The sequence below is a fragment of the Perognathus longimembris genome, chromosome 5 (assembly GCF_023159225.1).
Source record: "Perognathus longimembris pacificus isolate PPM17 chromosome 5, ASM2315922v1, whole genome shotgun sequence".
Lineage (NCBI taxonomy): Eukaryota > Metazoa > Chordata > Mammalia > Rodentia > Heteromyidae > Perognathus > Perognathus longimembris.
The window spans coordinates 52,435,140-52,459,089 of NC_063165.1; the positions used below are offsets into that span (position 1 = coordinate 52,435,140).

Consider the following 23,950-nt stretch of genomic DNA (forward strand, 5'->3'; position numbering starts at 1 on the left):
TTTGCAATCCTAGTTTGTCACGGGCAATGACATACAAGGGCAGGGGCAGCCTCTGAGAGTGATGGTAGTCCCTACATTTTGTACTCGTGGGGCCGCCCTTGCCTTATCCAGTCCTCGCCTGGCTTCCAGGGCCCTTTCCCACAGTATGACAGCTCACATTGGCCATCCCAGGTCTTGGTCTCTATCTAAACCTGCTCCTAGGAAAGGTGATGCTGACAGGAAAATGGAGGAGAAAGGAAGGAAACAGGCTGGACTCAATCTTCCACAGGCTAGGACTATTTATTGAGGAACCAGGGCTCAGCCTTCCCATGGGCTTGGAGGCTGTGTCAAGGGGTGTGGTTGGTGTTGGGGTCCATCTTTCTCGCCTTGATGGAAGGGGCTTGATGCACCTCCCCCAGCTGGGGAATGTGGCCCTGCTACCCCCTCTAGATTGGAATCCAGAGAAACCGGTTGGGCCAACAGCCCTCCAACCTGCCAGCCAGCCAGGCGCCCACCAACCCCGCCCGGGTTCGGTGGGCTCAAGTGACCCAGCCCCTTGGAGGTCAAGTGACAGCTCTTGGCCTATCGGAATCCTGGCCAACCCCCTTCCTTGGGAATCATCTCCCCTTGTCCTTCTCTCAATAAAGTTAGTTCGCTCTCAGAAGCCTACTCCATGGTCTATGTACGCTAGCTCCCAGGGAAGGACAGCGGTCACATTACCACGTAGGTCGCGTGCACGCCAGGCCGGAGTGACCCCTACGTCTCACTCTAACTTACCTGCAGATCGAGGGTTAGGGGAGAGGACGATACGGAGGGTAATAAGAGAGAAAGAAATAAGCATCTGAGCCGGGTCAGAGAAAGAACCCCAACAGTTGGAGTGGAAGTTTTCATGGGGTCTGAGCAAGGAGACAGAAGTTATGTGAGTTTAATATAGGGGAGATGACTGCAGGTGTGGGCAGAGAATAGGGTAAGTATTCCCTTATCCAAGGTCTCAAGCTTTTTAATGTTCAAATAGCTCTACATCTGTCTTGCCTAGGATACGTTTTTAGTCTTCCAACCTCTTAACCCTTTCCAGGCCTTCCAGCTCAGCCTCAGAGCCTTACAGGCTAGACCTATGATGGAATGTTGACAGCCAGGCACAGGTAGATTGCTCTGCCTGCACGTCAAGCACATCTGCACATACCTGGGGCTTTGCCTGACATCTGTATGCACCTGGGATAATACGGTGTGGGTCAGTCCCTCATATTCCATCTTTGGATACATGAAACGATTGTGCCAAGACGGGAGAGGCAAGTCCTTCAGATGCTGTAGTTATCTGTGCCGCGATGCAAAGCTCCTGTGCTTGTTCATTCTCTCAGATGGGCAGTGATTTCAATGTATGGACCACAGAGCCATGTGACTTAATGATGGCGATGGAAAAGCAAAGAGATCCACATCCAGTGGCCAAAGTAATTTTCAGTTAAACTCACTGGACCTTTGTTTTCTCATCAGTTAAGTGTCAGATTAAGTCTACTCTTTTTATTTTCCTTGTACTGGGATTTGAACTCAGGGTTTCCACTTGCAAGGCTGGTACTCAGTACCTCATGAGCTCAGTACCTGAGGAGCTCTGTCCCTGATGCTTTCTCTTATTGGCTAATGCTCTACCAACAGAACCACACCTCCAGCCCCTGCCTTGAATATTATGATTAAGTTTGCCCTCCCTTCCTTTCTCCATTTGTCTATCTCCCCTCTCCTTGACTTCAGCTCCCCATAAACATGCCACAAATGCTAGCTTCCTGATATATTATGTGTGAGCCATACCTACAGCTATATTTGCTCTGTTAATTTTGAGATAGGACCTCACTTTTTGCCTAGGCTGGCCTTGACCTTGGTCCCCTATTTAGGCTTCCCAGTATAGATATATGGCAGGTGTGATCCACTGTGCCCAGATACTAGTTGAGATGTGGCCTTAAAAACATTTTTTTGGCCAGGAGTAGTCTTGATCCTCCTGATCTCTTCTATCTAAGATTACACCTGATTAACTTTACAGCTCTCACATGGTGGTAGTGAAAGGAAAGTGAGATACTTCACTTGAAAGCACTCAATAAATAACAATTTCCCATCAAAGAAGTGTGCAGATAGGAAATGTTTTCAAGGCAAAGGGTAGGAGTAAGGGTGGAAGAGGCAAGGTAAAGGTCTGAGGAAGAAATTGCTTCAAAGATACTTCATTTTATTTATTTTTATTATCTTTACTTAACTGTACAAAGGATTTCCAACTCAATGTCAGTTTATGAGTACAATGTATCTTGATCAATATCATGCCTTTTATCATTCTCATCTTTCCCAATCCCATCCACCCTCTCAAATTTCACATAAATACCTTGAACATTCCCTTTTTAGGCTGGAAAACAGGATTCAAACTCAAAACCTGATGCTTTTGCTCATTGGCTAGTGCTCTACCAACTGAGCCACACCTCCAGCCCCTGCCTTGAATATTATGACTACATTTGCCCACCTTTCCATTCTCTATTTGTCTATTTCCTCTCCCCTTGACCCCAAAACCCCATAAACATAACACAAATTCCATCTTTCTGGTATATACTTTGCTTTAATTACATAAGTGCTTCTACTTTCACATTACTAAAATGTTAAATTCTCAAATATACTGCTTCAAAATAGGAAATGTTAATCCATTTTATGTAAACAACCAAAATACTAAAATATATCTACATGCTACAAGTTTAATTTGGTAAAATGACATGAGGAACCTAGAAAATGAAATGTAATGCAGTGTTGCAAGCAGGACAGAATCAAAGGTGAGCGTTTCCTTTTTTTTTCTTGTTTGCTTTCTTTATCTTCCACTTGTTTTATTGTTGCTGTTGTTGATTCTGCTAGTAGCAGGGTTAAAACTCAAAGCCTCACACTTTCTCTGCTTGCTTGGTTGGTGCTCTACCACTGGAATCACATCTCCAGCCTAGCATTTTATTGGTTAATTGGATGGTTTTGAACTGAGATCCTCTGAATCTCAACTGCCTAAGTAGCTTGGATTACAGATGTGAGCCAGTGATACTTCACTTTCTTTCTTTTTTTCTTTAACTTTTTTTTGCTTTCTATGAAAAGTTTCTTTCTCAGAGTTGTTAGAGATTTTGTCTTCTTTTAAGATCTGTCCTGTGGGAGGATTTTTGGTGGTGTGATTATTAAATCAAAGAAACCAACACATCATTGGGTCATTGTGATGACATGACATTGTCCCTACACTTTCTTTCCTTGGAGTTACTTTCCCTGAGAGCTGGTCCTCATCCCTGACAACTTTCAGTCTCCTGGAATCACGTACCATAAGCTCCTAACCTGCTGAGTGCTACTTTTCAAAAAAACCCTCACACTGCCCACACAATGATTTTTAAAAACATGTTTCTCCAGTTGAAGGTTATGTGGCAATTAAAGCCTGCAGAGCGTGTGCAGATTTGGTGCCGTTGCTGGGGAAAACATGGATCTCTCCCCTGTTATTTCTACCCTTTCCTGCTCATAATAGGACTTGGTGTTTCTCTGTGGGTGGGTAGTGTTGAGTACTAATCTAATCATTTCTTTTTTCCTCCCTAGAAATCTTTTATCGGTTGTCATGGGCCTCCAAGATGGTTGTCACTGACAAAGTCTCCCTTCCCAGGGGGGAGGGGAGGGCATACTGTCCTCCACCTCATTCCCGTCAGAGTTTGAGTCACCTTGTTCCAGGTATAAAAGGCTCTCTATAGTGTCTCTCTGTTCTTCATTCTCTGACCAGGCCACTCCCCTGAGGGAGTCGGACGCTGGAGTTGGTGGTTGGTGTTCCTCTGGATTAGAGAATTCACTTTGGGAAGTAAAAAGAAACTCTTTTCTGTTTATTTTTTAAAGTTATTCTTTTTTTTTTTTTTGCCAGTCCTGGGGCTTGAACTCAGGGCCTGGGCACTGTCCCTGGCTTCTTTTTGCTCAAGGCTAGCACTCTACCACTCGAGCCACACAGTACCACTTCCAGCTTTTACTGTATATGTGGTGCTGAGAATCGAACCCAGGGCATCATCATACATGCTAGGCAGGCACTCTACCACTAGGCCACATTCCCAGCTTAAAGGTATTCTTTTGAACCCTTTCTCATAAACACAAAGGAGAAGATCCAGGTAAGCCATTTTTACCCCAGAATAGTGTAATGATTCTCATTAAACACTCCCTATAAAACCACTTCCATGCCTTGACAAGGGATATTTTACTAGCTGGCTGCCAGTGGCTTCATGCCTGTAATCCTAGCTAGTCAGGTGACTAAGATCTGAGGATCATAGTTTGAAGCCAGCCAGTGCAGAAAAGTTCATGAGACTCTTATCTCCAGCAAAAAGATGGAAGTGTAGCTGAAGTGGTAGCCTTGAGTGAAAAAGCTAAGTGAGGGGAAAGTTCTAAGTTCAAGCCCCAGAATTAAAAAACAAAACAAAACAAAAGACTCCAATCAATGGCTGGGGTCCTTTCACTCACAATATAGAAATCGTGGTGCGTGAGGAGGTATTCTTGCAGTGTGGACAGTCACACACCTGTGAGTGCCAAGGCCCAGCAGGCTAGACTGGCAGACCAGAGGCTTAGAGTTCAATGCTCTGAAGCTCTTAAAACTTCTGGCTTTAGAAGCCAGAAGTTTATGGATCTTGGCATTCAGGTTGGAGGCTTATACTTCTGGCCTTTAAACCCTACTGTAATCCGTGGCTTCTTCCAGCAGTACTGATAGTGAGTGGTGGCAGCATAAGCTCTTAGGCCTAGAGTATCTGAGATCTGGGTCTTTAAGGCTTGGCAATTGTCTGGACAATGCTCATCGAGCAATTGTTGGGCTTTGGTAGCAAGTGGTTGTGGTTGCCCTGTAGCTTCCTCAAGGAGTCTATGGTATGCTCACAGTGTTCCTAGGTACCGGACTCTGGAAACAGAGGCTGACCTCTATGTGAGGTATATCCAGGTTCTTTCCTGTCTCACACAAAAACTTGAGCACGACACAAAGGAACAGTAGAAAACAGCATAAGACATTATTAAAGTGAAATCAGGACACAATGCAAGGCAGCTGTGGGCCTGAGCAAGATGGTTCAAGGACCCCAGGCTTGATCTGAGACTTCATTTATGCCAGAGTTAGGTATGGGTGGGCAGGTGAGGAGTAGACCCAGGAACTGGGTGATCCTTGACACAGAAAGGCTCCTTCTGAAATAAGTCTCTTGTGGTATATTTACTGTTAAGTCCACCTGGGAGAACAGTCTTCACCCCCCCTTCCCCCCCCCCCGTTTCTTTTCATGAAACACAGCATGTAGCCTTACCAGAAATCTCCTGCTCAAAATCTGAAAGCACCAAGTAACTGTCATCACCTGGCTGTGAGTCAGCAAAAGGACCCCAGGCTCTAAGGCAACTTCCTCGTATAATCCAGCCACACTACCTTTTGCCTTACTTAATATAACTGTACTCAGTAACTGTCAGCTTGCTACACCCTGCCCTAGAGTGTAGCCTGGCATTTGGCTCTGCAAATAAACTCTTTTCTGCCTGAACCAAGTAGTGGTGTCCTTTCACCAACCCTTACATATTCCAAATGCTAATTCCCAGGTTTTAACCCAGGCCCATGCAGGGTTGAGTTATGGGCAGTTATGGGCCCCTTTCTCAGTTCCTGCCTCCCAGTGAGATGCAGCAACAAATTCAGCAGCATAGTAAGATCTCCCAAATGGATGGATAATTACAAGTAAAAAAAAAAAAAACTATAGCAAAACACAGTTATTTTCTTTCATTATGGGAATCTAGAGGACAAAGAAGACAGGGGACTCCCACATCTAGAATATAAACACAGCATTTAGTTGACTCTCCTCCTCTTCCTCCTTCCTCTTCTTCTTCCTCCTCCTCCTCTTCCTCTCCTCTTTCTCTTCTTCTCCTCCTCTTCTTCCTCTCCTCTTCCTCTCCCTCTCCTCTTCCTCTTCTCCTCCTCCTCCTCCTTCTTCCCCCTCCTCCTTCTTCCCCCTCCTCCTTCTTCCCCCTCCTCCTTCCTCTTTTTCTCCCTCCTCTTCCTCCTCCTCCCACTCCTCCTCCTCTTCTTCTCAACAAGCAAGGAGAAATAGTTTCCTTCCCTCTTTCCCTCTCTCTTTTGTTCCCTCCCTCTTTCCCTTCTCCCCTCCCTCTATCCCTTCCTCCTTCCATTCCTTCCTTCCAAGCTACTGGGGCTGAGGGGGAACCATGCAGATTTGAAATTAGCTTAGGCTCCATTAGTAAATTCAGAGTACCCCAGAAAAGAGTAATGACTAGTCTTGATTCTGCCATGTGGTGGTGTCTGGGGGTAGAATGTGGCAGCTGCTCAAGGGTTGAAGGACCTGGCATGGGAGGGAGGAAAATAAGGGACAGAACATTTTTAACTTGGGAGAGAGTTCAGAAAGGCATGTGACCACAGCCTTCTCTGCCTTGCAATATCTAAAGTGTTGTTGACAGTGTGATCCTAAATAAGGGCCTGGGATAGAAGTCTGGAGGGAGAGAAAGCCCATTCAGCTTGCTCTCACAGCCTAGCTGCCAGATATAGGAACCAGCTGCTCAGGATGTAGTTAGCACCTTCCCCCCAAACAAGGAGGACAAAAGATGATCCAAGTAGGGGGTGCTATAGAGAAGATTCTTTCTGTATATCAGAGGTTGCCTAGACTTGTTGTTTGAAAAGATCTCATGAACCTTTGACCAGAAGGCTCAACCTAATTAAAATGTCAGTTCTTTCAAATCAGTCATAGGTTCAACACAATCCCCAAATCCAAGAGGTTTTGTTCTTTTTGTGGTTGAACTCAATCAGCTAATTAAAAAATTATATAATGCCCAGTGCTGGTGGCCCAAATCCTAGCTACTCAGGAGGCTGAGTTCTAAAGATTGTGGTTCAAAGCCAGCCCGGGCAGGAAAGTCCATGAGACTTTTATCTCCAATTAACCACCAAAAAATGCAAGAAGTAGAGCTGTGGCTCAAGTGGTAGAACACCAACCTTGAGCACAAATGCTCAAGGATAGCACCCATGCTCTGAGTTCAAGCCTCAGGACTGGCAAAAATAAAATATAATATAATATTACAAACCCAGTGCTGGTGGCTCATGCCTGTAATCCTAGCTACCCAGGAGGCTGAGATTTGAGGATTGTGATTTGAAGCCAGCCTGGGCAGGAAAATCCCTGTGACTTATCTCCAATTAACCACCACCAAAAAAAGCTGGAAATGGTTGACCACTGACCTTGAGCAGAAAAGCTTAGAGACAGCACTCAGGCACTGAATTCAAGCCACAGAACTGGCACACACACACACACACACACACACACACACACACACACACACACCCCAATTACATTAAAAACAGAATGGTTTTTAACAGAATGAAGTTAGAGAACTTACACTACTAACTGAAGTTTTATTACAAAGCCACAGCCATGACCATAGTGTGGTCATACCTTACAAATTCAAGTTTAAGTGTACCTATTGTTGGGAAACATACTAGTTTTTTTTAATGTTGCTCTTCCAAAAAGTAACAATAATAAATATTATTCTATCAGTTTTGGTACTGGTGGTTCATGTCTGTAATCCTAGCAGTTTGGGAGACTGAGATAAGAGGACAGCAGTTCTAGGCCAGCTTCATGTAGAAAAGTTGAAAAGGATCCATCTCAATGGAAGAAGCTGGACATGTGGCATACTCCTGTTATCTGAGGTACAGTGGGAAGTGAATAATAGGAGGATTGCAGTCTAGATGAGTGACAGGAACTGAGACTCTTTCACAACTATCATTAGTACAGAAGAGAATCTGAGTCCAGGCTCAGTGGTGGAGTGCTTGCCTAGCAGGCATGAAGCCCTGAGTTCAACTCGAGCACTGCTGGAAATTTTTTTGTTAGTTTACTATATCTTCTAAGAACGTTTTTCTTTCTGTGTGTCTCTATGCTGCTGGTGGTTTTCCCCTGTATTTGTTGCTCTGTCTGCATCTTATAGGTCTTTTTCTTTCCTTTCTGGCTCTCTCTCATCTTCACCTTACTACTCACCAACACTTCAACTCCTACTTCATCTCTCTAATTTTTTTCTCTTTTCCAGTTTTGAGAATCGACCATAGGGCTTTGCATGTGCCAATCAAGAGCTCTGCTGCTCTGCTCTATTCCTAGCCCTTCATTTCATTTTCCCCCTAAGAAGCATTATTTTATTCATATATATTTTGATTAGCTTTATTCAGGTACTGGTTACATATGTTATAGTTTAGATCTGGAATTCCTCTGATGTGTTGAAGGTCTGGCCATTGGCCTGTAGCACATTTGGAAGGTAGTAGAAACTTTCTTGGAAGGAAGTTAGGTCACTGCCGACATGCACTGAAGAATCCATTGAGACCCTGCCCATCCTCCCATCCTTTGATTCTCTGGCACATTTTTTTTTGCCAGTCCTAGAACTTGAACTCAGGGCCTGGGTATTGTCATGAGCATCTTTTGCTCAAGGCTATCACTCTACCACTTAGCCACAGCACCACTTCTTGCTTTTTCTAAGTAGTTTATTGGAGATAAGTCTTGAGGACTTTTCTGCCTGGATTGGCTTTGATCTTCTGATCTCAGCCTCCTGAGTAGCTAGGATTACAGGTATGAGCTACCAGTGTCCAGTTTCTGCCACCTTGAAGTAAACTATCCTCCTCTACCTTATGCTCCTGTGGCCATTATGGAGGGTGCCACCACAGACCCAAAGCAATCAAGATAAACAAGATAGACTGGAGCTATGTGTGGAAACAAACCTTTCTTCCTTTTACTGTGTTTATTTCAGGTATTTTTTCATAGTGATGAGAAGCTGACCAATACACTTGTGTATTTATTTATTTTAATGAGCTTTACTGAGCTGTTATAAAATTCATCAATTTTGACAAATATGTTCACTTAGGAAGCAATGACCACAATCAAAGCAGAGTACATCCATCAGCCTCACTACTCTTCCTTTTGCCACCCAGGCCCCTCCTACAACCACAGGTTTGCTTTCAATTGCTATTGTTTTGCCTTTTCTCAAAGGTCAGAAAAATGGAATCACATGATATGTAGCACTCTGTGTTTGCTTTCTTTCACTTAGTATAGCTTTTGAGAGGTATCTGCTATTGTATACATCCCTACCTTATTACTTTTTGTTACCAAATAATATCTCATTGTATGGATTAATCAATATGTATCTTTGTACCAATTTATGTATCTCAGTTTCTCCAGTGTGGGTAATAATAAAGCTGATGTGAATATTTGTGTAGCAGGTCTCTAATTGGTCATATGCTTTTAGTTCTCTTGGGTAGGTACCTGGGAATGGAGTCACTGGGTTAGATGATTCATGTGTGTTTAACTTTATTAGTAATTATCAAACTTTTCTGAAGTGGATTCACACCAGCAGTCCTTGAGCATTCCTGTTGTCTGTGTCCTCACTAGCATTTGGTATGGCCAGTGTTTCTAATTTTACTTATTCTAGTGGGTGTATGGTGATATCTCATGTGGTCTCAATTTTTATTTTCCAATGACTGCATATGTTGAACATTTTTATGTGTTTTTAACCAGTTATATATCTTTTTTGATGAAGTTTCTCATCAAATCTTTTGCTCCTTTCTTTAATCAAGTTGTCTTGTTATTGCTGAATTGTTCTTTATATACCTGTGTTTTTCATTGTTGCTTTCTCTTGTTGTCTCTGTTTCTTTCAGAGGAGGGGTAGTGGCAGTACTGGGGATTGAACTCAGGGTCTCACACTTGCTAGACAGAGGCTTTATCACTTGAGCCACCTCTCTACCCCCTTTTTGTCTTTTTTAATAACATGAAACAATCCTTTATTTCACATATTTTTGTGATTTTTAAAATTATTATAAAGGTGATGTATGGAGGGGTTACAGTTTCATAAGTCAGGTAATGAGTACATTTTTTGGACAATGTCACACCTTCCCTCAGTGTGCATTAGTTATTTTTGAGAGAAAGCCTTTATTTATGTCCAGGAAAGCTCAGGCTTCAATCCTCCCACTCATAATTCTCCTCCGTCTTTGGGAATGACAGATAACTGCCACTATAACAATACCACTGCACTGTTTCTTCATAGCTAGGATAACAGGCACTCAGCCGTGCACCCACAAAGGGTTTCAGGCTTTTATTCCTGAACTGGCCTCAGACTGTAGTCTTCTGATCTCTACCTCTCAAGTAGCTAGGATTAAGGCTTGAATTACCTCCCCCACCCCATTTTCTTAACAATGCTTTTAAATAGTATTTTTTGAAAGTTAATGAAGTGTAAATGGTAATTCCTCTTTTACAGTTCATGCTTTTGTTCTAAGTTTTCTTCTTGAGTTGTTAGGGTTTTAACTCATATTCAGATCTGTGACCCATTTCAAGTTTTTATAAATAATGTGACATAAGGGTGTTTCATTGTTGTCCAAATGGATAATCCGAATATACTAGACTATTTGTTAAGAAGGCTACCAATTATGTCCCCTGCTGCCTCCCTCCCCCTTGCCTTAGCACTTTAGTCAAAACTCAACTAACTCTCAGTTTAAAGCCAGTCCAGGCAGACAATCCATGAGACTATCTCCAATTAACCAGCAGAAAGTAGGAATTGGGGGCCTTATTCAAGTGGCATAGTACTAGACATGAACAAATAATCAAATGACAGCTCCAGGTCCTGAGTTCAAGCCCCAGTACTGACACAAAACAAAACATAAATCTCAACCAAATATATATATATATATATATTATATATATATATATTAGGACTTCAATTTTCTTTAATATATGTAACATTACAATGAATATCCCCTGCCTGACCCTACTGGACCATGTGTAGGGGACGGCTATTCCTTTAAGCGGCTGCTAGCTGGCCCATCCCACCTCCTTCCGGGTTCAACCTGAAGAGAAGCCAGACCAGCCCCGGCCTCTTGGTGGAAAGCATGAGTGTCAGGATGTCCCCTGTCTGACCCAGGAGGCGGAGACCTCTGGCTCCGCCTCTGCGGGAAGTTCCGTGACATCACCATGATGGACAGTTCATTAGCCAATCGCTTGTGCTAGCTAGGCACTCCAAGTCCCTCCCCTTCCCACTGTCACTGCTGGTATAAGTGTATTTGCCCTTCCCCTTATTAAATGAAAATCCAAGGAGCTTTCCCGAAGCAGCCCACGTGTCTTGCGCTTTTGTTCTTAGTGAGTCAAAAGGGAGGAAGGGGCCTTGGCGTTCACACACGGGTTTGAGGCTTTCACGTAACCCTCTTTCCAGCCTTGCTGCCTGCAGGTCGGGCAGCTCGTGCTTGAGGGCGAAAGGGGTTACACTGGAGTTAGAGACAGCCCGACAGACATGTATGAAATTTGCTTTGAGATATAGTAGGAGAGGAAATGCTGGGCTATGGGGTTTGTAAATTACCTGAAGTCCTGATTTCAGAATGGCTGCAGCAGTAACTTGTCTCACCAGTAGCTCAGGGGGTTCCTGTAACCCATGACCTATAACCCTTGGCATTACTCAGCCTCCTAACCTTGGCCAGTCTAACTGGTATACAGTGATATACCTCTTTGTTATTTTTATTTCCTATCCTGATAACTCACTTTGCCTGAGAGTTACTCTCAGTGGATTTTTTTTTCCCTCTAAGTAACCTTTCCCAGGTCTCTTCAGAGCTTCTCACAGGTATCATTTGGGCTTTCTGCCTCATTTATTGTCATCATTGGTCACCATCATGTGTAATCAGAGGCAAACAAAGCCTTTCCTCCAGTCATTGGCTTCCACGGTGACTGGTGTTGTGAATATGGATGTGTTTGAATCTCAGACAGAAGCGGCCACCAGTAAGACTCTGCTCCCACAGTTTATGTTTTCTCATCTTCTATTTCCTCCCCAGGAAATGAGAATAGGGGAAAAATCAGCAGAGAAATTTACATGTCCCATGGAGGAAGGCACCAAGGAGATGCTACGGCCTTCATGGCCTTAGCAGAGCTTGAGGAGAGAAATAAGCTGAAAGCAGAAAGCCTTCTTTGGCAACCTTCTCCCAAGGCTCTAAGCAAAGGCTTTGCATAGTTGATTTTTTTTCTGCTCTTCATACAATAAACAGAGCTCTGGGATAACCTTCTTCAGCTCCTGTGAGAAGGCCTCTAGGTAACTCCTTGGCTTTTGAGTTCATAATGGAAGCTCCATCACAAACCTGTCCCTATATTGGAGCCAGCATCTCAGCTGGGGTTTCTCTATTGGCATGTGAAAAAACTCCCTGTGTGTTGAATTTATTGCAGAGTTTCACTGTGCTTCCACCCAAAGAGCAAAGCTCAATATTTACATGACTGAAAGCCTTCCAAGCTGATCTTTGGTTAAACTTTTACATGTGCACACCTGTTTGCTTTATTTTCACACAAATTTCTGTTACCATTGCTTACACAGTCACTTGCTTTACATCAGATAAAGGGCAGTAATAGCCAATATGGGTGTAAGGTTACAATTATATGGGAAAGCCATGATATTTAGGTGTTTGACTGGCCAGACAGGAACATGATTTCACATGGATTCTGTAAAGATTTGAGAAAAAAAGAATTCCACGTGGTTTTTCAGGCAGAAGAGTGTTTATTAGCAGAGCCAAACCTCTAGCTCCTACCATATGGAGGCATGCAGAGAGCAAACTTATGATGGGAGAGAGATTATATAGGAGAGGGTGAGTAGGAGATGTGGCCACAGTGGATGAGGAAGTGACCTCAGAGCCCCAGGGGAACTCCCACTGCCCCCAGGTGCACCAGTCACTTGGGTTACAGGTGCTGAGTGGGGACTTCTAGAGAGGGCCACATGTGAGAACAGGGGAAGTGGCCATTTTCCCCCAACAGACCTAACAGATTCATTTATATTATACCTGATATCTGAAACTTATTTAGTTTTTCTGGGTAAATGGACCACAGAAACTCAGCATGCTGACCCTTGAAGTGAAGGAGAGATTTCTAGGCATTGTTACTTTAAAATAAAAACTTAAGCTTGGATTTTTCTTCTTGTGTTTTCTTGATGACTCATTGGCAAAGGAGTACAAACTACATGAGCAAGCCTGGAGAAGATGGATGGTGACTGAAATCTCATTGAAAGTAAGACAGTATGGAGAACTTGGGGTTGCCAAAGCTTAGCATTGGTGCTGGTTTGGAAAGCAAATTCCTTGAGAAGTAAAGGATATAATGTTCCTGGATAAAGCATTTTTCCATTCTTCTTGCTGAGTGTTTGTTTTGCTTTTTTTTTAATTAGATGGTATCTTGCTGTGTTGTACAGACTAGCCTGGAACTTCGGGCCTCAAGTGATCCTCTTATGTCAGCCTTCTGAGTAGCTGGGACTATAGGCACATACTACCATCCCAGCCCCTTGCTGAATCTTGCATGAGTGACTCTCTCAGAGCACTAGCTGCTATCTCTACTTCTATTTCCTTTAAACAGATTCTCCAGAGAATTTTCCAAATGGATAAACAGTCCATTTAGATTCTCTTCTCCATAATGGCCCCATTAAATATTCTAATATTTAATAACACATTTAGATAGAAGGCATTCCCTGGCTACCTTATCTGAAATAATTCCTACCCTTCTATCTATGTTGGCTCATTTTGATCTTCACATAAGCTCCTTTAGTTTTTAAGACCTGGTTTTATGCCTGTGTTTGGTTGCTTGGCTCTTTCATCTCTCTTCCCTGTTGGACTGTAAGCTGCACTAAGGCAGATACAATGTCTGTTCTACCTAACTAGCCAGATAAGAGTCTCTTCCATGACAGATGAAACTGAGCACAGCTGGCAAGGAGAAATCTTTATCCAGGTGCGGGTGGAGCACTTTCAGGCCTGGCCACCCCTAGTGCTAAGGAGAGCTGTGTGTGTGAGATACAATACAAATGGCTGCTGCTCCCTCCCACCCTCCAGGTCCAATACTAGCATCCCTCTGAGAACTGCTTTAAGCAAAACAAACACAGACAGGAAAGGAAATTCTGCCTAGCCAAGTGGACTCATTGCAAAGCCACTAGGCTAGGCAGCCAGTATTTATTGAATGAATGTATTTGTGAATGAATGAATGAATGAATGAATGAATGAATGAATGCACTGGGCTGGCAGCCAAGAGCACTTGGCCATCTGTTCCCACTAGCACAGAACTCCATAAGAGATGAGATCTTTGCTTCCCTCATTGCTGTAGTGACAACATTAAGAGGAACTTTTCCAGGAAGATTTTTGTGTGATGAATAGAGAATGGATCTGATACAAAGTCAGAGCAATCTGTGGGGAGATCCTAAGAAACAAGGAAACTTCCTTTTGTGTAGATTTGGTAAAATGCAGTGCAATGAGCCATTTTATACATTTAGCATGGAATAAACAAAAAAACTTAAAGAAGTACCTGGTTGGCAAGGCACAGGTGGCTTCTATCTCTAATTCTAGTTCCTCAGGAGGCTGAGATCTAAGGATCGTAGTTCAAAGCCAACCTGGACAGGAAGTCCTTGAGATTCTTATCTCCACTAAATTACAAAAAAGAAAGATATGAGGGGGAGGGAGGGAGGGAAAGAGAGAGAGTTAGAGAGAGAGAGAAGAAAAAGAAAGAAAGAAAGAAAGAAAGAAAGAAGAGAAAGAAAGAAAGAAAGAAAGAAAGAAAGAAAGAAAGAAAGAAAGAAAGAAAGAAAGAAAGAAAGAAAGAAAGAGAGGCTGAGAATATGGCATAGTGGCAAGAGTGCTTGCCTCGTATACATGAAGCCCTGGGTTCGATTCCCCAGCACCACATATATAGAAAATGGCCAGAAGTGGCACTGTGGCTCAAGTGGCAGAGTACTACCCTTGAGTAAAAAGAAGCCAGGGACAGTGCTCAGGCCCTGAGTCCAAGGCCCAGGACTGGCAAAAAAAAAAAAAGAAAGAAAGAAAGAAAGAGAGGAGGGAGGGAGGGAGGAAGGGAGGGAGGGAGGGAGGGAGGAAGGAAGGAAGGAAAGAAGGAAAGAAGGAAAGAAGGAAGGAAGGAAGGAAGGAAGGAAGGAAGGAAGGAAGGAAGGAAGGAAGGAAGGAAGGGAAAAAAGTTGGAAGTAGAGCTCAGGGACAGCACCTAGACCCAGAGTGCAAACAGGAGGCTCTGAAAATTGCAGTTTGAAACTAACCCAAGCCCAGGCAGAAAAGTCTGTGAGACTGTTACCCTCAATCAGCAAAAATTCAGGAATGGAAGTGTGTAGAATGCCAGCTTTGAGCCAAAAAGCCAAGCAAGAGTACCCTGAGTTAAAGACAGGGGAAAAAAAAAAAGCAAGAAAACAAAGATAACTGTTGCGCTTGAGGCATGAGAGCTCCCAAGCCCTAAGTTTAAGCCCCAGGTCCTGCAAAACAAAACAAAACAATAATAACAAGAAACACTACAGGGCTGGGCAGATGGCCTAGTGGTAAAGTGTTCGCCTCATATACATGAAACCCTGGGTTCGATTCCTCAGCACCACATATATAGAAAAAGCTGGAAATGGCTCTGTGGCTCAAGTGGCAGGGTGTTAGCCTTGAGCAAAAAGAAGCCAGGGATAGTGCTCAGGCCCTGAGTCCCAAGCCCCAGGACTGGCAAACAAACAAACAAACAAACATTACAGTGTGTCCCATAAATACATAGAATTACTTGTTAAAATAAAATTCTAAAAACTTAAAAATTTTTAAATAAAAAAAACACCTCACTTGTTCCAATGTATTATTCTATGGCTCCTCCTCAATTCTTTAACAGTGGAGGTAATCCAAACTAAGAGCTTCTCTTTCAGGACAGGATTGGATGGGATTGCAGATTAAGACTTTTTTCTCCACACTATTTTAAGAAGCACTAAATAAAAGGTCAACGTGAAAGGATTCAATATTACCAAGCTAACTTTTTTCTTAGTTATTTTCCCACCTTATTAGCAGCTCTTCTCTGTCTCTCTCTTGCTGGTCATGGGGCTTGACCTAGGCACTCTCCTTGTGCCTCTTTGTACTCAAGGCTAGCCCTCTACTACTTGAGCCACAGCACCACTTCTGGATTTTTCTGAGTACTTAATTGGAGATGAGAGTCTCATGGAATTTTCTGCCTGGGCTGGCTTCCAACCGTGGTCCTCAGATCTCAGCCTCCTAAGTAGCTAGGATTACAAGCATGAGCCCAGCAAGTATTATGTGTTGTCTATGACTGTTTCTGGAAGGCATTAACTTGAATGCACAGACAGAATGAACAAGATCCTTCCAATCTGGGAAGGGCATGGAGGGTTGGAATACTATGAAAGGGCAGAGTGGGCTGCATCTCTTTCTTTCTAAGCTGAGGCCTCCATCCTCTCCTCCTCTTGTATATGAATGTTCCTAGATCTCAGGCTGCAGACTTGGATGGATTGTCCCTGGTCCTCTAGCTCTTGGGTCCTGTGTTATTGCTAGCAGTACTGGATACACACATTCACCTTTGTTCTTGCTTTACACATGTACCAGTAATGGGTAGTTCTGCTTCAGATGGATCCAGATTCCTCCATTTTGTTTCATTCTCGGAAAGGCTCTTCATCACCAGTCAACAGTGGCTCACGCCTGTCATCCTAGCTACTCAGGAGACTGAGATCTGAGGATCACAATTTGTAGCCAGTCCAGACAGGAAAGTCTGTAAAACACTTAATTGCCAATTATCTACCAAAAAAAAATCAAGTAGTAGGACTATGGTTCAAATGGTAGAGTACTAGCCTTGCGCAAAAATGCTCAGAGACAGTGCCCAGGCCCTGGATACCTGCACCAGAAATAAAAATAAAAATAAAAAGGGCTCTTATCTTACTTCAAATGTGTCACTGAGATAATCCCTGGAAAGCATTATGTTTGCATAGTCCTTAATGCTAGTGACCTAGTGAAGATAAAGAGAATAGTTCTAGAAGGACTTGGCAGACATCCCTGGGAGGTCTGGAAGGAGGAATGTCCCAACAAGAATCTTGCTAAGTGTCCAGGCCAGGGACAGCAGACTGCCCCTTGCAGTGAAAGCCATAGTCAGTCACCTGAACCACAGGAGCTGAGCAGGTTGTTGCAAGTGGAGAGAGAAGTTCCTGGAGAAAGGCTGTAGAGTTAAAAAGAGACGGGCACTTTGTCTTAGAGTCACAAACCTGCTCTCCTCTGCTTTTCCTCTTTATCCAGGTAGTTTTCTCATTTACACCAAGTTCAGCTAGTGGAGCTGGGCTTAGTTTGGGAAGGGCTGCTGCCTTCTTATTCTCTGTATCCAAGCAAATGTAGGTGATACAGCAGAAGGGCAGAATTGAGGACAGGAGCAAGGAAGGGGCAGAGAGAGCGAAGGAAGCGGCTGCCTGAGAGACAGGAGAAGGGGAGAGTCTCATGCCTTGCACATTGGTCTGAGAACTGAGTGTGCTTAGTGCTGCACAAGAAGATTGCCTTATTATTCTAGCATGAAATTACTAGGCCATTTTCTCTTCCTTTTCCACATTGGCTCAGAACACATGCTACAAACTGAGGCTGGTTCTGATCCAGGTTTTTCTCCTAGGGCTTCAGCGCTCTGCTAATGAGCAAAGCCCTTCCAACACATATGTACTGGCATATCTGCATGTGCATGCAAGTGCCATGTGATGCACATGTGTGCATGCACATGCATGTCACATGTGTACACACACATAGTACAAAAGAATCAATACTCCATTCTGATAGGAGACTAGAACCATTTGGCTCAGACAAACTACTCTGGGGATGCATAGAATATTCTCAGTTACCAGGTTCTGGAGAGATGAACTCTCTTCTCCACCAAATGTCCTCTGGGCTGAGTGCTGCACAAGCTCATGGGGCTGTGATCCAGTTAGTCTCATGGTCACAGGCCCCCTGAGCACCACACACAGATGAGACTCTCCCCATATTAAAACAAGCCCTGTGAGGACCACATGCACTTTGACATGGCCTCATCACTTCCATGTGCTGGTGGGTTACTACAGTTCACTGGGGAAGTTAGAATTTACAAAAGCTCCCAATCCTGCCTTGAGGCTTCTGTGTCTCTTGGCTGGCTCACAGCTCTTCCTTTGTGACCACAAGATAGGTTAGGTAATCACATGCTGGGTTGTGCAACTCTCATCAGAGTATTCCCATCAGAGCAGCCTGGTGCACAAAAGGGAAGCCATTTTCTGATTCAGATAGACAGACTCATCTGAAGACAGCAGCAGAGACTGTCCTCCAGGGAAGTTCCTTGCCCCTACTTCCTCCCTCATCTCCAGTCTACTGTCTCTATTGCTGTCCTTCCCCATAGTAGGAGGACATATGGAGAAGAAATGCAAACCAGTCATCCTGGTACTTCCAGAAGGCCCATAGGGCCTGGGAGGCCTGGTGTTGTGGGAGGTGGAAAGCAGACAGGGGCCTTTAAGCCCTGAAAGGTGCAAGGGGAGCTGTGTGGGATCCAAGGGTCTAATGGTTCCCAGGCTAGTGTGGCCCTCCCCTAGCTTCCTTCTCACTCCCTGCCCTACCTGGGTCCTGCCTTCCTCCCACAGTAGGTTCCATTTCCAATCACAGGAGGCTAGAAAGGGAGGAGGAGGAGCTTTGGTCTGGGCAGAGGAAGGTCTGTCAAGGCCAGTGTGGTGGGAGGTGATGACAAGGCTGGGCCTGGAAGCCTTGTGTCTTGGGTCACAGACCTGCAAACCTGTGCTCTCTCCATAACCCCTAATGTGAGGAGGCCTCTTGAGCTGGGTTGTTGGGAGATTCTCAGACTCAGTTCTCCAGTGTAAATAGCAACCTATCAAGAGACTAACAATTGCAACAGGACAACATAGGGCATGTCCTAGTTGCTTCACCATCATGGAGAGACTACTGACTGCCCATTCCTCCAGTTCTCATGGTGTCTGAGTAGAAGCTAGGATGTATTCAGTCTCCTGAGCTCTTCCTTCCCCTGCTGTCCACGCAGCAACAGATCACCAGGTGATTCATCCTCCTTTGATTGTGGATCTGTAGGAAACACTGATGCTGAAGACCTTAAAGCCCATGCCCTCTTTTCATCTGGAGGTCATGTTTGTTACAGTTAGAGTTAGGTCTGATGTGGCCGCCTGATAGCTCAACCTACAGCCATGTCTGCAGACCCTTCTGAAGCCTGAAGATCTAGTAGTTATCTTGTTACTGGAACTGAATTGTTAGCAGTAGGCTATATATGATTCCCACTGCAGAGTTCACTGTGCCTCCTGAATTCATTCATCAGTCTGCACTGCAGGCCTTCATAGTAGTACTATCTACTCATCTACTCTTGAATTTCAAATCTAATCTCCTGTGAATATCAAGTTACAGTCTCGGGTTCCTCCTCCTCCTCCTCCTCCTCCTCCTCCTCCTCCTCCTCCTCCTCCTCCTCCTCCTCCTCCTCCTCCTCCCCTCCCCCTCCTCCCCCCTCCTCCCCCCTCCTCCCCCTCCTCCTCCTTTCATTTCAGCTAGTCCTGGGGCTTTAACTTAGGACGTGGGTGTTATCCCTGAGCTTTTTTGCTCAAGGCTAGTGCTCTGCCACTTGTGCCACAACTCCACTGCTGGTCTTTTGGGTAGTTAATTAGAGGTAATAGTCTCACAGACTTTCCTGCCTGGGCTAGCTTTAAGCCATGGTGATTAAGATCTCAGCCTCCTGAGTAGCTTGGATCATAGGCATGAGTCATTGATGACTGGCTTGTCATGTGTCCTCTGAACCTTTTCCTAGACCCATGCTGTGCTGGCCCACAGATGAGCTCCTGCCTAGCCTGGCAGAGATGCCGTAGGAGGCCTGGTAGAGCAACTCAGGCTGAGTTGACTTTGCCATTCTGCTCCGAGGATGGTGATTGCTTTGAGTTGTTTCAATTTTGTTTTTGATATCTCTCTTTACTTTTCCTCTCATTCTTCCAAATTCAGTCGCTTCGGGCCTCTGTGGAAGCCAGCCCACCCAAACACATCCCTGAAATCCAGCTTCAATTAAGGTGACTCTGGGCTTCTTTCCAAATGGCCTCTTATAAAGTAGAAGATTCTGGGAAATCACGTGGACTAAAGGAGTAGGGTAGGGGAGATGCGAGTGAGGCAGAAACTCAAATATTTAGACCATTATTAGCTGGGTTGTTTTTTTATTTCTTATTTTTTTGCCAGTCTTGGGTGCTGTCCCTGTGTTCTTTCGCTCAAGGCTAGCACTCTATCACTTTGAGCCACGGCTCCACTTCTGGTTTTCTGGTGATTAATTGGAAGTAAGAGTTTCATGGACTTTCCTACCTGGGCTGGCTTTGAACTTGCTCCTCATATCTCAGCTTCCTGAGTAGCTGGAATTACAGGAGTGAGCCACCAGAGCCTGACCAGCTGGGTTCTTTTGACTGACAGGTATATTTCAAGGAAGTAAAATTCTCATCCTGGGATGGTTACCATGACAGCAAACTGGCCAACTCTTACCACATGGTAAAGTTTTTTTTTTTTTTTTTTAAAGATAAATGTGGGTTTGTTCCTTAGGATGGTGAAGTCTCCTCAGGCTTTATCACAGTCAAAGGTGGTTGAAAGTTTCCTATTTGAAATACAGTTGATATTCTGTCTATCTTTCACATATTTTGCTTTTAAAACTTGGATTTGTTTGTTTGTTTTTCCTGAATTGTTATTTCCAACTATATGAAAGCAGTTCCATTCAAAGAAACAAAATATTTTGGGGAAAAAGGGATTTGGTTCTTTAGGGCTAAATGTATGTTAATCGAGTCTACTTAAAAAGTCAATATGACCAAATTAGAAGGGTCCTTGTCCAACTTCAGGTGAATGGGTTGCCATTGCCCCCACCAACCCAAAGAAACCAAGAGCCTCAGTACTCCTGAGATACTCAGAGTGGCATACTGCCAGGCTTAGCTAGGCCCCTGAGATTCTAAGGATCCTGGTCCCATTTCCTTCTCTTGGATGAGGTGGACAGAAGAATGGGGTGTACCCAAGTCCACTTACAACTCCTCGAGCTTCAGGAGTTTTCTTGGGTGATGGTTATGCCCATCTTCTGCTCTCAAAGCCACCTGCCAACCTTTTACTCCATGGGAGAGGATCATTATATAGGCGGAGGGCAGAAGACTAGGGTGACTATTCAGAGGAAAGAGGTAGAATAGCAAACTCCACAAGGGTGAGGAGATAATTTTGTACACCACATCTTGGTGTCTGGTCCTTAGAGGAGGTACTCCGTAAATAGTTGTTAAATTATAAAACACAGATTTCTCAGACGAAGCCTGGAGATTCAGGAAACAGAAGGAGATCCCAAGGAAATTTTATCTCAGAATCATCAGCTTAATAGAGAAACTCTCTTCAATCCAAGAGTCAGGACCAAAGTCTGTGGTGTGAGCTGATGACACTTGTACCTGCTCACACCAAATCAGATGGTAGCCTAGGGTAATTCACTGCCACAGGAGAGAGAATGAACTAGACATTGCGAAGACTAGCTGGACAGATGGAATTGGACAGTCTGATGATGAGGAAGGAAGGGGAATCAAAGGGAACCACAATTCAAAGACAACACCATCCTGTAGGCACATGTGCTAAAAGGACTAGGGAATTAACTCAGCATGTCTGGACAGTACTAAGTACCACCCAGTAGACTGATTCTCCATAGAAGTTGCTTTCTCCCTCCTCCTTTCCTTTTCCATTTTGTTAAAAGTAGTTCTATCCACCTGGACACTTCAGAGGGCCCTCAACCAACGTGTTTATATGAATGTCACAGGTAAAGACAATGGACATGCCCCTACTTCTTCTGATCTCCAAGCAATAGACAGAAATAAACATATCTACCAGGTGCTCGTGGCTCATACCTACTATTCAGGAGGCTGATATCTGAGGGTCATGGTGCAAAGCCAGCTCAGCATGTGAGACTTTTATCTCCAATTAAGCACCAAAAAAAGCCAGAAGCTGAGCTGTGTTGAAAGTGGGACACCACTAACCTTCAGCACAAAAGCATAGAGACAGTGCCCAGGCCCTGAGTTCAAGCTCTAGGACCCCCCTGAGCCCCGCCCCCAACACACACACACACACACACACACACACACACACACACACACACACAAAATAAACCTATTTTCTCTCTAGCATGGTATCAGGGAAACCCTGAAAACCATTAACTTGTGAACAGAATGTTCATTTGTCTCTCAGAAACAAAATCAACAGTGTGAGATAAAGACACAGGCTGAGATACAAGCCAAGCAGAGAGCAGACCCTATGGGCCAGGTGATGGTCACTAGGGCCACAGCCTCTGACACTTCAAAATCACATCATATGGCAGAGCTTTGTCTAAAACAAAGCACATACATTTCCAAACAGTCTTGCTCCTTTGCACACACAGGCAGACTGAGCTCTCCCGGTGTGTCCAGGGCTGGCAAAACAGGGAGAAACAGCCCCAGTCTGGCCATATTTCTAATTATTTTACCTGCATTCATCATCATGCCCTAATTTATTCAACAAATATGTACAGAGCTCTTACACTGCGCCAAGCTTTGTGCTGGAGGCAGAGGCTTCAAGAACATAAGTATAGCTTTCCAGAAAAGATAGAGTAGCTCAAAGCAGCCCCACTGTGATGTCATGGCTGGGGTCAAGACAGTCTGGGAGCTACCAAGGGCTTCAGAGAGTCTCCTGGGGACAACCCAAGACTGGATGAAGAGTGAAGGGAGGTCTTCCCAGCAAGGGGAATGTCTCATCTCAGCAAGTGGGAGGTCAAGGGCAAGTGAGATCCAGGCTTAGGGCTTTTCAGCTAAGCTGCATGTTAACTCACTGCTGCAGTTTTAGTCATCCCCCACACCAGGCTTCTCACACAGCAACAATCTTCAGAGGTGGGATGCAGGAAGCACAACTGTCAACATGGTTGTTGAGAAACCATTTGTTTGCAATGACCCAGTGCCTTGAGTTCCTGTGTAAGCAGATGAATTTCTACTGAAGGTAAACGTGGTCATAGCCTCAGAAAAAAAGACACCACACAATATTGCTTTTTTTTTTTTAAACCGGGGTAATAGTCTCATAAAACTTTATTGATGGACATCAAGATTTGAATTTGACATGACTTTTCACATGCTACAAAAATATTTTCTTCTGTTGATAGTTCTCAACCTTTGAAAAATGGAAAAACCATTCTTAGCAGGTTCTGCACAAAACCAAGCAATGGGGGAGGGGCTTGGGCTGCAGGGGCAGTTGGCTGAGCCCTGCCCCATTGCATGGACTCACTGTAGTAATACAAACCCTGCTTCTAATACCTTGTTTATTTATTTGCTGTTCACTTTCCAGACCCAGATTCTCTTCACCATAAATACACAAGTAAACGTTTTCTAAATATTCGGAGTAAGATCTGTAAGAATCTCATGCCGGGCCACAGTTGAAAGAACATTGATACAATGCCATGTTGGGCATTAAATTAAAACAATCAAGAGAAACACATAATTAATTTGAGAAATTCACTGAATTTGAAAAATAGGCTTTATTTTTAACCAGTGGTATTGTCTGACATCCTATATGGCATACCTGATTACAGCCAAGTTCATGAATACAAATAGAATACGAGTTTCCCTCCTCCTCTCCCTTGTCAGAATTCAGCTGAGAGAAACTGGGAGGATTGTGCTCAGAACCCCACAGAACTCTCCCAGCTTTCAGTTCAGGTTCCTCAAGCACAAAGCCTTCTAACACAAATGTGGTCACATGTGCAAAGACCATATATATATATATATGTGTATATATACATATATATCATATACACACATATGTATATATACACACACAATATTCAGAGCAGTATTTCTGTATAAAATCACACTAGCATTTACAACCAAACATGGCTGATGAAGTTCATGTTGCTGTTGATGGTGAGGATTTCAGAGGTGAGGCTCTTATGCTCACTTTCCTTTAAGTGCACAGAATCCTGGATGGGAGGCCACTGGTGCCTGTCTACACCGCCTTCCTTCTGGCTCCAGTGGATTCAGGGGCCCCACCTAGCCCTCTGGAGGCCACTATCACCCCACTAAAACCGAGACTGGATACAACCTTGGCTTAAATACAAGATTTGCCAACATTGAAATTGGCATTACACTTCCTTAGTACACAGAGGCTTAAATATAGATGGGTCCTTGTATAGCACAGAATGCCTGAAATTCA

General features: G+C 44.1%; 1 long non-coding RNA gene across 1 annotated transcript; it reads left to right on the forward strand.

Annotated features, from left to right (window-relative positions):
* LOC125351845 lies at positions 1-23,010 on the forward strand. Its single transcript, XR_007211028.1, has 3 exons — positions 1-16; positions 7,448-7,458; positions 22,822-23,010. It is a non-coding gene; the product is annotated as an uncharacterized LOC125351845 (long non-coding RNA).
* The last annotated feature ends 940 nt before the right edge of the window (positions 23,011-23,950 follow it).